The 15,217-nt window shown below is 50.3% G+C and overlaps 1 protein-coding gene across 1 annotated transcript in view; it reads right to left on the bottom strand.

Annotated features, from left to right (window-relative positions):
- The window catches only part of LRRN2 (leucine rich repeat neuronal 2), a 70,693-nt gene that overhangs the window by 6,281 nt on the left and 49,195 nt on the right, over positions 1 to 15,217 (bottom strand). The window lies entirely within an intron of this gene.

The raw sequence follows: 15,217 nt of genomic DNA, 5'->3' as shown, positions 1-15,217 counted from the left end.
CACGTGTGTGTTTGAGAGGCAAGGAGAGTGGATGGGCTGAAATTATTGTTATCTTCAGAGTCCTTCTGAGCCCAGAGAGATGTAAGGCAGGTTCTCTAACCTTTCTTACCTCTTCCCTCCCAGCCTCCTTGGCTCACTGGGTAAATGGAAGATAAAATGATAAGTTTCCAGAAGTTCCTCTGGCAGTGTAAGTGGGAGGTGGGTGAGGATTGGTGGAAATAAGTACAACAGCTTCTAAAACCTGGGATGGGCTCCCCAGGACTCTAGAGGTGAAAGGCAGCAGACCTGATCCACATCCAGGCGGGCTGGGGTGCTCTGCTGCCTAGGATCTTCCGGGTGCGGATACTGCTGTGGTGTTTGCCAACTTCCTCCCCCTGGAGGCAGGAGGTTTTCTCCTTTCCCAACAGCCTGGCAGAGTTGCCCAGGAGGAGGTAGTGGAGTTAAGAAGCCTGGGTCTGAGCTCCTCAGCTGTGCAGGTAAGGCCTTCTGTGACCCGGCCCCTTCACCTGGCTTCTCTTGTCACCACCCCACTTACCCACTGCACACAAACCTGAGGTTACCGTGACATGCCACCCTTCTGATGTCTCCTCCTCACTGTCTTCCAGACAACTCCTACTTGTTCTTCAACGCTCAACTTTAACTTCAGTCACCACCTGCAGAAAGCTTCTCCAAAACCTCCCCACCTGGCTAAGGGGCTGGCTTTATGCTCTTAAAGTACTCACGCTTCCTACTGTCACAGTTCTCACCACACCATGGGAAAACACCTCTAACTAGAGACCTGTCTTGCCTCTTGTGCCTGTAGTACAGGATGGGTGCCCAGTGTGTGCTGATTGTATGAATCAATCTCTGTGACTCCAGAGCTCCTTTCCCCAGGAGATTGGACATCATCCCTCCAAACGAGAATCCGAGCCACTGCTGTTTCCTCCATCCTGAGTGTGAGGAACCTATCCAGTTTCTCTCTTAGATCCCAGGGCCATGGAGGCAAGTATAGCCTTGGCCTAGAACCAAAGATGGAAACAAAAAGGCGCCAGACTGTGTTGCCTTCTTGAGCCTGTTCTGACTCCTGAGTGGGAATCTGACTCCAGGTAAGTTTTTAGCTACAAGTGTCAAGGAAATGCACAAACACTTATTGAGCACCTACCATTGCTCAGGACTCTTCAAAGACTCTGAATGTCTTTTTTCACATGACCCTCATAACAGGTATATGAGATAAGCACTCATACCTCCAGTTTGCAGGTTAAGAGACTGAGGTCCTGAAGAGGTTAAAGAACTTGGCTCAAGTCACATAGTTGGCGAGCAGCAAGATACAAGAATCAACCCAAGTCCAGGGGGCTGTGTGCCGTTTACACTTCACATCTGTGCTCCCAGGTCTGTCTGGTCTGACTCTGCCCTGGGCTTCTGGAGGGTCTGGGATGTACTGACTGCCAAAGTTGCAGGCCATGTGCCTGTTCTTGTCCCCTGGGGTGATGACTCCTTACCAGGCAGCTGCAAAAAGCTTGGAGCTATGTCTCCTGCCACTATCCAGGCAGGTGCCTCTCAGTGGGCCAGAGGGGTTCTTTGCCTATCTCATCCTGCTTCCAGGATGCTAGGGCTTGGGAGGGGAGTAGTTGGAGGCAGGGTCCCCTTCCCTGAGCAGGAACACAGCAAGCCTATTTACATTTGACTACTTCCCACTTTCCCCTGCAGCTATTTCTGAAGGTGGCAAAAACAACCGTGACTTAAAAGGCATAGAGGTTTTGTGTAGGGGTGTGTGTGCACTGACACGTAAAATTCAAGATAAACAAACACACATGCACACATGCATGCATGCCTGCATACATGTCCAAGGGGAACCCAGCTACCCAAGCCAGTGTATGGGGGTCAGGAAGTGGGGAGGGAATTTTGTGGTGTTCTATGTGGGTGGAAAGGAAGGAGGGAACAAGCTGAGTCTCCGAGAGGTCCCTGTTGTGGAACTGGATCTATGGCCAGTAGTCGTGCCACACTTACATACCAGAGACCACTGACTGCCACCTAGACCTGCTGTGAGAGAGCAGACCCATCAGCAAATAGATCAGGACCCAAATCTCAGCCCTACCACTCACTACCCAAGCACCTGAGGCAAAGCTACTTGACTGCTCTGAGCAACCATTTCCTGTATTACATGAGATTGTCACTGGAGGTAAATGAGCATGTTGCAGACAGAAAGAACTGGACAGATGTTAGCTCCCTTCCAGCTCCAGTCATCCCTCAGGGTTAGGAGGTTCTCCAGCTATAGGACTTCTTAGGGGACAGTAGAAGTTGGCTCCTAGGGCTCAATAAGTTAGCAAGTGCCATGCTAATTGGGGAGGCAGGTTCAAAAACACAAAACAACTAGGAGAGCCCAAGACCTTTCCCAAGTGGAGAGAAGGGTGAGGGCTGGAGGAGGTGGAGAGGGGTCTTCAGCTGGGCCCCAGCATCTCCCTGACTTTTAGACCCTACCTGAGTCCAGTTTCCCTTCTTCATCAACACTTGGTTCTAAGCGCTGAGTCAGTGCTCAACTGCACTGAGGGGATCAAGGAACCATTTAAAACTTAATTGAAACCCTCCCGGCACTTGTCTTTCCCCTCCACCCGAGACTGCTGCCCCTTCCTTCCCTCTCCTGGTTGGGCTGGGTGGAGGAGGCAGAGGTCGTGGCTCCTGGGTTGGAGCCTGGGGCTGGCCTTAGGATCCAGAGGCAGTGACTTGAAGACTCATGCTCACATGGCACCTCTGACCCCAAGGCTTGGCAAAGGCCCAGGCAAGTCCACCCCCTCACTGCTGAGCATGCAGCCCTTTCCGGGATGCAGCTCAGAGCTGCCCACTCACCTGCCATCACCATCTAAGGCTGCCTTGCACATGGCCCGCTCATGCAGGCTGATTAGCAGTTTCTATCGGGGAGCTGCAGAGAAAGCTAATTGTCTTTCATCTGTAATCTCCAGGGGTGATCAGGAGTTCAGACTGTCACATGTATACCTTCCCCAACTGGATTCCAAGCGGCCTGAGGCAGGGGCCATATCTTACATGCTTTTTCTGTCCTCAGAGCACCAAGTGTAGGATTGAACATGCAGTGGGTGCTTGAGAGTGGCTATAGTGAAATGCGTAGAGAATACGCATTGCATTTAATCCCCCCAACAACCCTGTGTGTAGGCAAGAAGGGATTATTTAGCCCCATTTTGCCAGGGAGGCAACTGAGAGAAACATGAAGTGATTCATCAGAGGTTGCACAGCTTCTATGCAGCGGGGTCAGGATTCAAACCCAGGGTCTTTGACTCTACAGCCTGCCTCACCAGCCCAGCCAATGCAGATCAGCGCCTGTTCTACAGGAGCAGAGGGCAAGGCTGCCTCAGTTGCAAATCCCTTCAGAGAAAACCTGGGTCCTCAGGTCCTCCGCCCCACCCGCCCCCTGCTGGGTCCCTCAGCTCCTGTTCCTTGACTCCTGCCTAGAACGACCCCCTTGGGGGACAGTGTGGGGAAGGACACTGTTCCTGTGTGTGTGTGGCTGGGCCTGGAACCACAGGAACAAACAGAACCAGCTGCTGCACACAGACCTCAGCCTGCCTTCTGAATGGGGGCTGTGGGCTGCTTTTTGCGCAGTGACTGCTGGCCAGCTGTGGGCTTCAGTGACAGGAGACAAAAGCCCTAGAGCTGTATTCCAAGAAGCAGGGTTGGTTGCCCACTCCAAGGGCAAGTTTCTCTCTTGGAAGGGCTGGTGCTGCAAACCCTGTCAGGCCTATGTCCTCCAGGCTGTTTCTGTGGATTTAGCAGAAACTGTGGAATTAATCCGCTATGCTCCTGATTAAACTAAGACCTTTGGCAAAGGTCTGAAGGAAGAGTTTTGGAGAAGCTGTCGGTGCTTTCTCCCTTCCCTGCTTCTCAGGCCCCAGCCCCAGCACAGCCCCAGTGCTCCTGACTGGTATTGGTGGACACAGAGTCTCCTCTCCTCTCCTCCTCCCTCCTCTCCCTGGCGGTTCCCTGCCCAGCCCCCTGGGAGCTGAGGGTCTGGAGGGAGGGTGGCAGGCGGTGATCGATTGCCTGGCCTTGGCTGCTTCAGTGCCAGGACATCCCTCTCCCCACAAAGCTGCGGAGACAGATGGGCGGCATAATTGAGTGTAGCGTTGATAAACTCCAGCCTCCTCACCAGCAGATAAGCGCTGGGTGGGAGGGATGCTGAGGGTGAGGAAGGCCAGTCCTCCATCTGCATACCTGGCCTCCAGCTCCTCCTGGGAGGTGAGCCTGGCCCCTCACTCCCACTTCCCATTTAATCACACATAACCAGAACCTCGGAGCTGGAGGAAACCTCAGAGCTGGAGGAGACCTCAGCCTCAGCGTTTATCTGCTCTTCCAGAGTCTAATTCCATAAATAACTTATGTGAAGGAGGAGTGGTGGGGCGTGAGCCTGGCTCTGCTGCTCACTGTGTGACCTTGGGCAAAGTACTTAATCTTTCGAGCCCCAAATCCCCGAGCTGGGAAATGGGGATAATGCCTGCATCCCTTCTGGAACTGCTGTGAGGAGTATGGGATGTAAGGTGCACGAAGTGCCTGTTAGTTCCCTCCATTGCTTCCCAGCACTGTGGCCTCTCCTTTCATCTTACCATGCATTGGCTTGGCGCAAAAGTAATTGTGGTTTTGGCCATTACTTTTAATACTAATACCTAATACTTCTCACTTCTCAACTTTTGTAATAAACTTTAAAAAATATTGTTGAGGCATAACATATGTACAGGAGAGTACATAGATGTCCCTGATCCCAACATGCATAGGTACAAGTGCAACCACCACCCAAATCAAGACATACACATTCCCAGCACTCCAGAAGCTTCCTAGGTACGTGCCCCTTCCCAGTCAATGTCCAGCCCCCACCTGGAGCTAACCACTGTCCCAACTTCTATCGCCACCAAGCAGTTTCATCTTGAAAACCCAGAATTCCCCTTCCTTTTCCACGACAAGTTGGGACCAGGGTCTTTGGAATTAGGTTACTCTGGCATTAAGGAACTTTAAATCCACTTCATTCCTCCTCCTACTTCAAAGTGGGCTATAGCTTCTCAGTCTCATGTTTAACCTGTGATCTCCAGGAAGAGAGGCTGATTCTTCTCTCTCTTTCTAGAGTTCCCATATCTAAAAATTGCTCTCAGCTTTGGGGCTCAGCTCTGGGCAGCATCCTCATGGCCTGGGCCTGGGAGTGCCATGCTACCTTGAGGGAGGATGATGTGGGTGACCTCCTGGCCCCTGTGCCCCCTAGGCCTTCTCATCACAGAGTTCTGGGACACTAGGCAAGAGGATGGATTGGGGGTGGCCAGGAAGGAGGGGCCCAGACCTGCACTAACCACCCATCCCCTGGGCCACTCTACTTGGCAGTCTCAGAGGCTCCTCCCATTCTGCTTGTCCTAAACACAACATCTCCTCCCACCATCTAGCTGTGCTGCATTGTTCCCATTGCCATCAGCACCATCGTCCACCAAAGGCTGGAAATGCCCATCCTCTTCATCTGCCCTCTCCCACCTCACACCCCTCACCAAAATGCTCACACTTAACCTTCTCTTTCCACTTCTGGCCTTGTCCCGTACGGTGGCCTCTTTCTTTCAGGCTCTCCTGCTCACCTGAGTGAGCCACACTTCCCTCACTGCCTCTCGTTCCCAGACATGCGGCACTCTGGCTATTTTTCCTTCCACACCTCGGGCCTCTCACTCTGCCTGCCACGCCCTTCCCCAACTTCAACTCTTCAACTTCTCTTCCGCTGTGAAAACCCATCCCAAATGCCACCTCCCCTGTGACGCTTTCCCTTAGAGAAGAGTGGTTCCTTGCACAGCTGCCCCCGAGACTCTGAACAAACCACAGTGGCAGCTTCCTCGCTGTTAGGCCGTGAGTCTGTCTTCCTAACCAGGCTGAGAGCTGCTCGAGGAAAGGATGGTTTGTTATGGATTTTTGTGTCCCTAGAGCCTAGTGTCATGCACTTTCCCTTGCAGGACTGAGGGGTACTCTGCCGGGAACTGTGAATCACAACCCATTAGTAGGTCATGAAAACAATTTAACGTGGGTCACGATCTACATTAAAAAAATGATAGAGAATATCAGACTGCATTGTATGCAGCCAGACTAAGCATTGTTTTGAGATGCTCCCCCTGCTATTTTATACACACACATTTGTGCACTGGGACATGATACAAGGCTTTTTCTTTTCTTTCTTTCTTTTTTTTTTCTTTTTTTTTTTTTTTTTTTTTTTTGCCTTGGGCTGTAGCTATAAAAGCTTGAAAACCATTACTCTGAGAATCTCTCTTTTGGGAAAATGAGTCCCTTCAACTCTAGTTGCCACCACTGGGATGCTAACAGAAAGCAAAGTCTCAGAGGAAAGATGTGGCATTCCTGAGTGTCTTCCATGTGCCAGGACTTCTATTTGCTAGCCACTTTATATCCCTCATCCCATCCTTCTGCGAGGGACATACTTTCCAGATGAGAAACCTAAGCTCCACAGAGCTAAGGGGCCGGACTGAGGTCCCACAGTGAGCGTGTAGAGGAGCCAGGATCCGAACCCCATCACCAGCCCTTGCCAGTTCCATGATTTCGGTGCCAGCGCTCACCTGACCTCCAGGGCTGTCATGGTGGGAAGGGACTGGAGGGCATCTGCTGGGCAAAGGTGAGGCTTCTTTTTTCATACTTGCCCTCCCCTCCTTTCTGGGATGAGAGGGGTCAGGGTTCCAGGAAACCCCCCTTGTTGGGCCTGGGAGGGGAGGGACTGTCCCCAGGCAGGAATCTCTGTCTTCCCAGGTCTCCTGGCTGGCCCAAGCAGAGAGTGTTAGAGCTCTGCTGCCTGGAAGGCAGCCTGCCTCGTTATTTCTTAATTAGGAGTGGAAGGTGCCAGTAGGTAGCACAGAGTCATTGCTGTCTGCATGCACTGCACCAAAAAAGCCTGCAGGAGAGCCGAGCCAGCCTGCTGGGGGCACGGAGGCAGCTCCAGGCTGCATCTCACTGCCACTTGCTGCCAGGCTTTTGCTGATCCTCAGAGGAAACTTTTCTGACCCCCTGCACCCATCTCCTGGGCTCCCATGATGCCCTAGTGTGCCTCCATCCTAAACTGGCTGGCTGGCTGTCTCCCCGACCAGACTGTGAGCTCCTCTGAGGCAGGAACTGTACTCCAAGTTGCCAGTTCTTCCAACAGTCTAGACACAGTGGTAGCTCAGAGAATATCAGGAGAAGGAAAGAAAGAGGGAGGGAGGGAAGAAGATAAAGGCAAGGCAGGCAAGGCAAGTGGGGAGGGGGCTGGCTGTCTCAGAGCTCAGGTGGCTCCATTGCCTATGGGGTGGGCAGTGTCTGGGCTCAGACCCTCTGCCTCCTTCCTTCCTGACAGGAAGGAGACAAGCATCATCCCAGAGCCTGTGTTCCCTGGGCAATACCTGGGTCACTACAGGCATGGCCTCTTTAGCCCTTCCTTGGTCACTGGCCCCCAGGTGAAGAGGGCATTCTTCTCTGACTCAAGTTCTTGCCTCTGGATTTGCCATGCTCCTATGACAGTCTTCACCCTTCTGAAGCTCTTTCGGGCTCCCCTTCCAGAAATCCCGCAGGTTCCACCGACCTCTCTGAGAGTGTAGGCGAGTGGTTGAACGGCGGGCTTTAGAGACAGCGTGGCACCAGAGTCCTATGCTGGCTGTGTGATCCTGAACCTCCTCACTGAGATTCTCATCTGCAAGATGGAGACAGACCTGCCTCATAGCGAGGGGGAATCTGAAAAAGATGTCTAGAGAATGCCTGGTGCTCATTAGAGTTTCCTGCCCTTTTTATCCACTTTGATTTCTTAGAGGCACATTTCCCTGGCAGGGCTTCGAGACCACCTTTGTACTAGGCCAGCATCAGGCTGGCCTATCAGGGTACTCAGTCTCTTAGGTGGGCAGCCTCTTCCTTGGAACCTTCCCAGTGCAGGTGACACTCCTTCCTAACAGAGCTGCCCTGTCTGATGTCAACTATAAGCACTCCCTGCAGTCTCCAACCGGGATCCTAGTTCTAGTCCCTGAAGACCCAATAAACAACTCAGCACCAGCTCCTCCTGGCTTAGGGGAGCAGCTTCTCTGCTTCCCCACATGCTCTCCAGAAGGGTCGAGAGTGCCCCTCCCCTACCAGAAGAATTCTAAATGTCCCAGCTGATGGCCTCCCATAGACATTCCACGCTGGCCACAGGTGCAAGCCTCAGATGGGCAGCCAAGCCCAGTGCTGACCCATGAGCTTCTCCACCTCTCTGCATCAGGAGTCAGGTCGGGATGCTGAACAGACCCTGCAGCATGGCTCCTCCAGCAGTCTGGGCCCCAAGACATCCCTTTAGCCCCAGTGGATCCCTGGAACAGAGGCAAGGGCAGCGGGGAAGGGGAAGGAAGACTCAAGAGCAATACAAGGGATAGTCTCTCCTGTCCCATGCCTTCGCACATGCAGGGACCTTGCCCGCAAGTCCCCTTCCTCACCTGCGTGTCTGGGGAATTCCTTTCCATCTCTGAAGTCACAGTTTATGCTGTACCCCTATGTGGTCTTCCCTGACGACCAGGCTCCACCACCAACTCAAAATAATCAGTCCCTTGCTCCTTCCTCCACCCTCAAGAATCCACATCCACAAAGAAAATGTGCTATGTATACACTGATATGACTTGGCTGTGTGCCCACCCAAATCTCCTCTTGAACTGTACCCCCACAATTCCCACGTGTTGTGGGAGGGACCCGTGGGAGATAATTTGAATCAGGGGGGGCAGTTTCCCCCATACTGTTCTTGTGGTAGTGAATAAGTGTTACAAGATCTGATGGTTTTATCAGGGATTTCTGCTTTTGCATCTTCCACATTTTCTCTTGCCGCCGCCATGTAAGAAGTGCCTTTCACCTCCTGCCATGATTCTGAGGCCTCCCCAGTCATGTGGACCTATAAGTCCAATTAAACCTCTTTTTCTTCCCAGTCTCAGGTATGTCTTTATCAGCAGTGTGAAAACAAACTAATATATGCACCATGGAATACTACACAGGCATCAAAAGAACATGGCCTTTGCAGCAGTGTAGGTGGAGCTGGAGGCCATTGTCCTAAGCAAATTCATGCAGGAACAGAAAACCAAATACCACATCTTCTCATTTATAAGTGGGAGTTAAGTATTGAGCACATATGGACATAAATATAGGACCAGCAGACACTGTTGACTACTACAGCTTCTGTGTGTGGGGGAGTTAAAAACCTACGTATCAGGTATATGCTCACTACCAGGGTGACAGGAGCCATACTTCAAACCCCAGCATCACGCAATATTCCTGAGTAACAAATCTGCACATGGATCCCCCTGTACATAAAATAAAAGTTGAAATAAAAAAAATTCACATCAAATATGACGCTCATCTTCTCTCTCTCAGACTGCGAGCTGCTTGAGGACAGGGACAGTGGCTTTATGGTCCTGGATGAATATAGGGAAGCACCACTGCTTTTGAGGTGAATGAGGCCTTAGTTAAGGAGGTTTGGGTTTCCTGCCTCCAAGTGTCAGTGGTACTGAGGAAAGGACCCTCAGGGCGGGGTCGGGTGGGGGTGAGTGAGGCCTGGTCAGAGGGGCTGGGCTCTGGTGGCTGAGGAGAAAGGGACGCAGAGGATGGGGAGCAGCCCAGTTAAACATGGAGAAAGGCCAAGCCCCTTCTAACGGAAAAGGAAAATGAAATCAGAATGAAAATTGATGAGGCGGAGAGAAAAGGAGACTCATTTCATCAGCAGGTTTGCCAGACGAAGCTCTAGATAAATCAAGCCGTGGAAGGAGTCCTGGTCTCGGGGGCGCCGCCTGCTCCCTCTGTCAGCTGTCCAGGAAGCCTGGAGATAAATGGCTGCAGCTGAGGCCCCGAGGCGGGTTTGTCTTTCCTTCCCACTAACCGCAAGACAACGGCTTGCCATCCTGACCACCTCCTCCAATGCCCTGGCCATCCCCTCTCCCAGGCCTTCTCTTGTGCCCCTCCTCAGTCCCACAGACCTCTCCCTGGGCAGTCCTCTGCACCCCGCCTTGCCAGGGCAGGCCAGTGGACAGTGTTTCTCAGAGACTGCTTCCTGCCTTCCACTCCTCACTCATCTCCAAAGCCAGATGGGGGAAGCACAGCTGGTAGACGCAGCATGGGACAGGGCTGGCTCTACTCCCGGCTTGGGGACAGACTTTGGATGGTGTCTTCTTCCTTCTCTAGGCCTTGGGTTTCTCACCTGCAAAATGAGGGGGTTGGGCTAGAGCAGAGGTTCTCATACTGTAGTCCATGGACCAGTAGAATTCACATCACCTGGAAACTTGCTAGAAATGCGGGTTCCTTGGCCCACCCAAGACCTCCAGAATCAGAAACCCTAAGGGTGGGCCCTAGTCACCTGTGTTTGAACAAGCCGTGCAGGTGGTTCTGATGTACGCGGAAGTTTGAGGATTACTGGCTAGCTAATCTCTAACCTCCTCTCTAGCTCAGATTAGAATTCTACAAACCAAGAAGAGTGACACCTAGAGTGTTCAATCTAATATATATATGTGTGTGTGTATATGATGAGCTGCTTATACCCTGACAGATTAGGTTGAGTATTCAAGACTTCCCTCACCTCCTCTGTCCTGGCCACAAGGGAACTCTTATCCATTGAGCATGAACTAGAGCCCTGACCTTATCCCAGGCACTCTAAGTATGTGAGGGCTGCAAATACAAAGTTATGGGGGAGGGCAGGTGGGGATTCACAGGTTAAAAAGAAAACCAAACCAGTCCACTAGAGGATGATAAAAGTTGTCACACAGCAAGGGCAGCAGGGCACAAGCTAGGGGAGACGGCATGATTCTACCTTGTATAGGAAATTAGACAAACATTCAGAGGAATTTACTAAAAATCACTGTACACTAAAAATGGCTGAATTTGATGGTATGCAAATTATACTTCAATAAAGCCATTGGAAAATCCACAGGGGTAGTGTTGCTGGAATCCACAGGCCAGTAATGCACAGATAGGAGGCACTAGGAGCAAAGGTCCCGATATTCAAACATATGAAGTGAGTTCCAAGCAGTGAGTGGCTCCCCTTGGGGCCTGAGAGTGTGGGTGACGTGATGAAGACGGTGGAGCAGCATGCCAGAGGCAGAATGGTCTGGACACAATAGCCAGGCAGAGGCCCACCAAAGGAGGCATATAAGGCAGTAACCAGCTGGGCGCAGGGACTCGCGCCTGTGATCTCAGTGCTTTGGGAGGCCAAGGGAGGCTCATTTGAGTCCAGGAGTTTGAGACCAGCCTCGCCAACACAGTGAAACCCTGCCTCTTCCAAAAAAACAACACACACACACACACACACAAAACACCTGTGTGGGTGTGGTGGCTCATACCTGTAGTTCTAGCTACCGGGGAGGCTGGGGTGAGAAGATCGCTTGAGCCCAGGAGTTCAAGGTTGCAGTCAGCTATGACTACACAACTGTACTACAGCCTGGGCAACAGAGCAAGACCCTGTCTCTAACAATAAAAGCAAACTCAAACCCAAACAAACAAAAGGCAATAGCTACAACAGCCATCAATAATAATAGGTCGTTCAGATCAAATGCACCTTGCAATGAAAATTATTCCATATTGGCCAGGTGTGGTGGCTCACACCTATAATCCCAGCACTTTGGGGGGCCAAGGTGGGCAGATCATTTGAGGTTAGGAGTTTGAGACCAGCCTGGCAACAAGGTGAAAACCCGACTCTACTAAAAATACAAAAATTAGTGGGCCTGGTGGCATGCACCTGTAATCCCAGCTTCTCAGGAGGCTAAGGCAAGAGAATCACTTGAACCCGGGGGGTGGAGGTTGCAGTGAGCTGAGATCGTGCCACTGCATTCCAACGTGGGTGACAGAGTGAGACTCTGTCTCAAAAAAAAAAAAAAAAATTCTTCTGTATTCACAATCCTATGTTGCTATGGTCTGAATATATCCCACAAAATCCATGTACTGGAAACTTATTCCCCAGTGCAACAGTGTTGGGAGGTGGGGCCTTTTGGGATGTGTTTAGGTCATGAAGAAATAAATTACTATTGTAAAAAGGCTTGACAGAGAGAATTTTTTTTTTGTCTGTCTACCTTCTGCCATATGAGGATGCAGCGTTTGAGGCACCATCTTGAAAGCAGAGAGTAGCCCTCACCAGATGCTGGCACTTTGTCTTGGACTTCCCAGCCTCCAGAACTGTAAGAAATAAATTTCTGTTCTTTATGAATTACCCATTCTGTGGTATTCTGTTAGAGCAGCACAAATGGACTACAATGTATGTGATTCTCACAGTAGCCCTCTGAAGTCAAAGGGGCCATTATCCTCATTTTAGTGGAAAGAAGATAAGTGACTTGTCCAAGTTCACACCTAAATAAGTAACAAGGCTGAGGCTAGAAGATACAGTATGCTTCCAAGTCCAGTCTTTATTTTTCCAGTGAGAGGGCAATGATGCTAATGGTAGTCATTGACTGAGCACTGGTTAGTAGCCAGGCCTTGGGCTAGGTGCCTCACCAGAGGGATTGTGTTGAACGCTCACAGTAACACTGTGATGTGGAAATTACCAGCCCCACTTCTCAGATGTGAGAGGGAAGGTACCCAGCCCGGAACATTCAGTTGGTAAAGCCAGGACTCAAACTTGCTTCTGGCTGGCCCTAACACCTGTGCTCTAAACCCCAACCCCACATCACCCTCCTCCAGCCCCCGCTGCCCAGCTCTCCTTCCACTTCCTCAAGCCTGGAATAGAATGAGGAGATTTCCAGTTGACTTATTCAAGCTCCGTTGGGCCTAGGCCAAGCCAAGAGAAAGAAACTGGCCCCTGGCCTAAGCTCAGCAGCCCTTCTTCAAGAGAAGGCCCTTTCCAATCTGGCAGAGGCTTCCTCTCCTCCACACCCATCCATGCCTTCTGAGCCCAGTGCACCCGCTGTGGGAGCAGCGGCTCCCAGGGCCTCCAAGCCTGTGGAAGGAAATGCTTCCATCTGTGATCAATAACAGGCATAATTCAATGACTGCGGCAAGTACAAAAGAGTGTAGGTTAAATCAATATTTAGAAGCTTTGAAATTAAACTAATTAAGAGCAAGCCTTAATGATTTTTACTGTCTGGGAATAAAAAAGACAAAAAGCCCACCAATATTTCATGATTTTATTTTAGTAGCTTGTAATAATTTGGGAAGAGCAGAAAATGAGAAGTGCTCTCAGCCAGCCCTACATCCTGAATTGCAGGGGAGGGAAGCACCTGGTCCTTGGGAATAGAAGATGTGGAGGAGAGAACGAATGGGATGGAGCCCACTGTGCAAACAGCATGTTGTAAAAGGCCCTTGGCTTGGAAGTCAGGGACTGTTATGGGTTGAAGTGTGTTCCTCAGAAATATATATTGAAGTCCTAACCCCAGTACCTGTAAACATGACCTTATTTGGAAATAGTGTCTGAAGATGTAATCACCTGATGATGAGGCTATTATGGAAGGCCCTTATTCAATATGACTGGTATCCTTATAAGAAAAAAAAAAAAAAAAAAGCCATGTGAAGACAGAGGCACACAGGAAGGTGCCATGTGCCATGGAGACAGATGGAAGTGCTGCAGCTGTGAGCCAAGGAACACTACCAATTGATGGCCACCACCAGAAAGCAGGAAGAGGCAAGAAAGAATCCTCCTCTACAGGTTTCAGAGTGAGGATGGTCCTGCTGACACCTTGACTTTGAACTTCCAGCCTCCAAATCTGCAAGACAATACATTTATGTTGTTTTAAGCCATCCCAGTAACATAGGCACCCTGAGTTCTAGTTCCCACTCTGCTGCTTTCTAACTGTGCAAGTTTGGGCAAGATGCTTTATCTCTATGAGCCTCAGTTTTCTCTACTGAAAAATAGGAATAAGACTAGTACCATCTCTTTTTTACAGAGATGTACAGCTAAAATGAAAATATGAGTGTGAAATACGCATGGTGAACTGAGAAGTACTATACAGATGTGATCTAGGCTCACTGCGTAGTGGGAAAAATCTGGGAAGGGATTCAGGAGCCATTGGTCAGGTGGGCAGGAAGTTTCCTGCCTACTCACAGGACCATTCTAAAGATCCAATTAGATCACAGGTGTGAGTTCACTCTGTTTTGTTAGAGATATATGCATAAAAGATGTTTTTGTTGTTCACAACAATGATCTTATTTGCTGACTACCGAACCCTAGTTTTCTCATCTGTAAAATAAAAGCGTTGAACAATATTATTTTAAAGGTATTTTCCAGCATTATTCTCTGGGCTTATATATATATTTACATATAAGTAAATATTAATATATAAATATTTTAAATGTAATGTGTCTTGGCAGCCCCAACCTTGTTGTCATCCTTAAACTTCTCTCCGCAACCCACTACAATTCAGAGAGGGTGTCATCCCAGCTCATGGAGAGAGGTCAGGACTACTCTGGAGCTTTGCTCACCTCTGCTCCTTGCTGCAGGGGTTAAGGGAGAGAGAACCACAGCAGTTGTCCAGTCCTCTCTTGAGTGTATCAGGCATGAAGGGAACAGGAAACCATGCAGGCAGCAAATATAATCTCTATCGATCACGAGATGGCTGGCATCCCAAGTCCGGCTGGCTCCCAGAACTGTTCATCTTAAATAAATGTTCCTAATGACCCACTCGTACTTAACACCAGAGCTCTGTCTTAAAGTGCAGTGGAAAAGGGCAGCTGAGCAAGGAGCTGCTGCTGCTGTGCTGAGCCTCTTCCTTAGCTGCAAGGGTAGAATGTTCTCAGGTGGTCTCAGAATTTTGGAAGGAGCTGTACCTTGCAGCAGTGAGAATTCCAAATGGAAGGACCAACCTTCCTGCCATGTAACAACCAACATTCTTCCCGGATGAGTATCACTGCACGGAATGAGCATCTGTTGGCACATCACCCTCACAGGGACAGGCAACAGCAGCACCAGGATGACCATCTCATTATCACAACGCCATCGTGAGATTTACCTCCACCATCACTACGGTCCGCCCACCTGCAGCCGGCCATCTCTGTTAATGTCACCAGCCCCATCTTTGCCGTATGAATCCCCTGCTCGCTGCCATGACCACACTCACTTAACACCTTCCACGAGCATCATCATTCTCCTCCAGCCACTGTCACAGTCCTGGTCATCATACCTACCCTGATCACCATCAGAACACACATGTGGCCTCATTGCTGTGATGTGTACAGAACCCGAAACAGACGCAGCTTCTGTAATTGGGAAATACACATTGGATAATGAGACCCCCAATGATGCTAACATGAAAATAAG

Source organism: Chlorocebus sabaeus, chromosome 25 (genome assembly GCF_047675955.1).
Source record: "Chlorocebus sabaeus isolate Y175 chromosome 25, mChlSab1.0.hap1, whole genome shotgun sequence".
NCBI lineage: Eukaryota > Metazoa > Chordata > Mammalia > Primates > Cercopithecidae > Chlorocebus > Chlorocebus sabaeus.
Note: the sequence above shows the minus strand (reverse complement) of the source record. Positions and strands in the feature narration are given on the sequence as shown.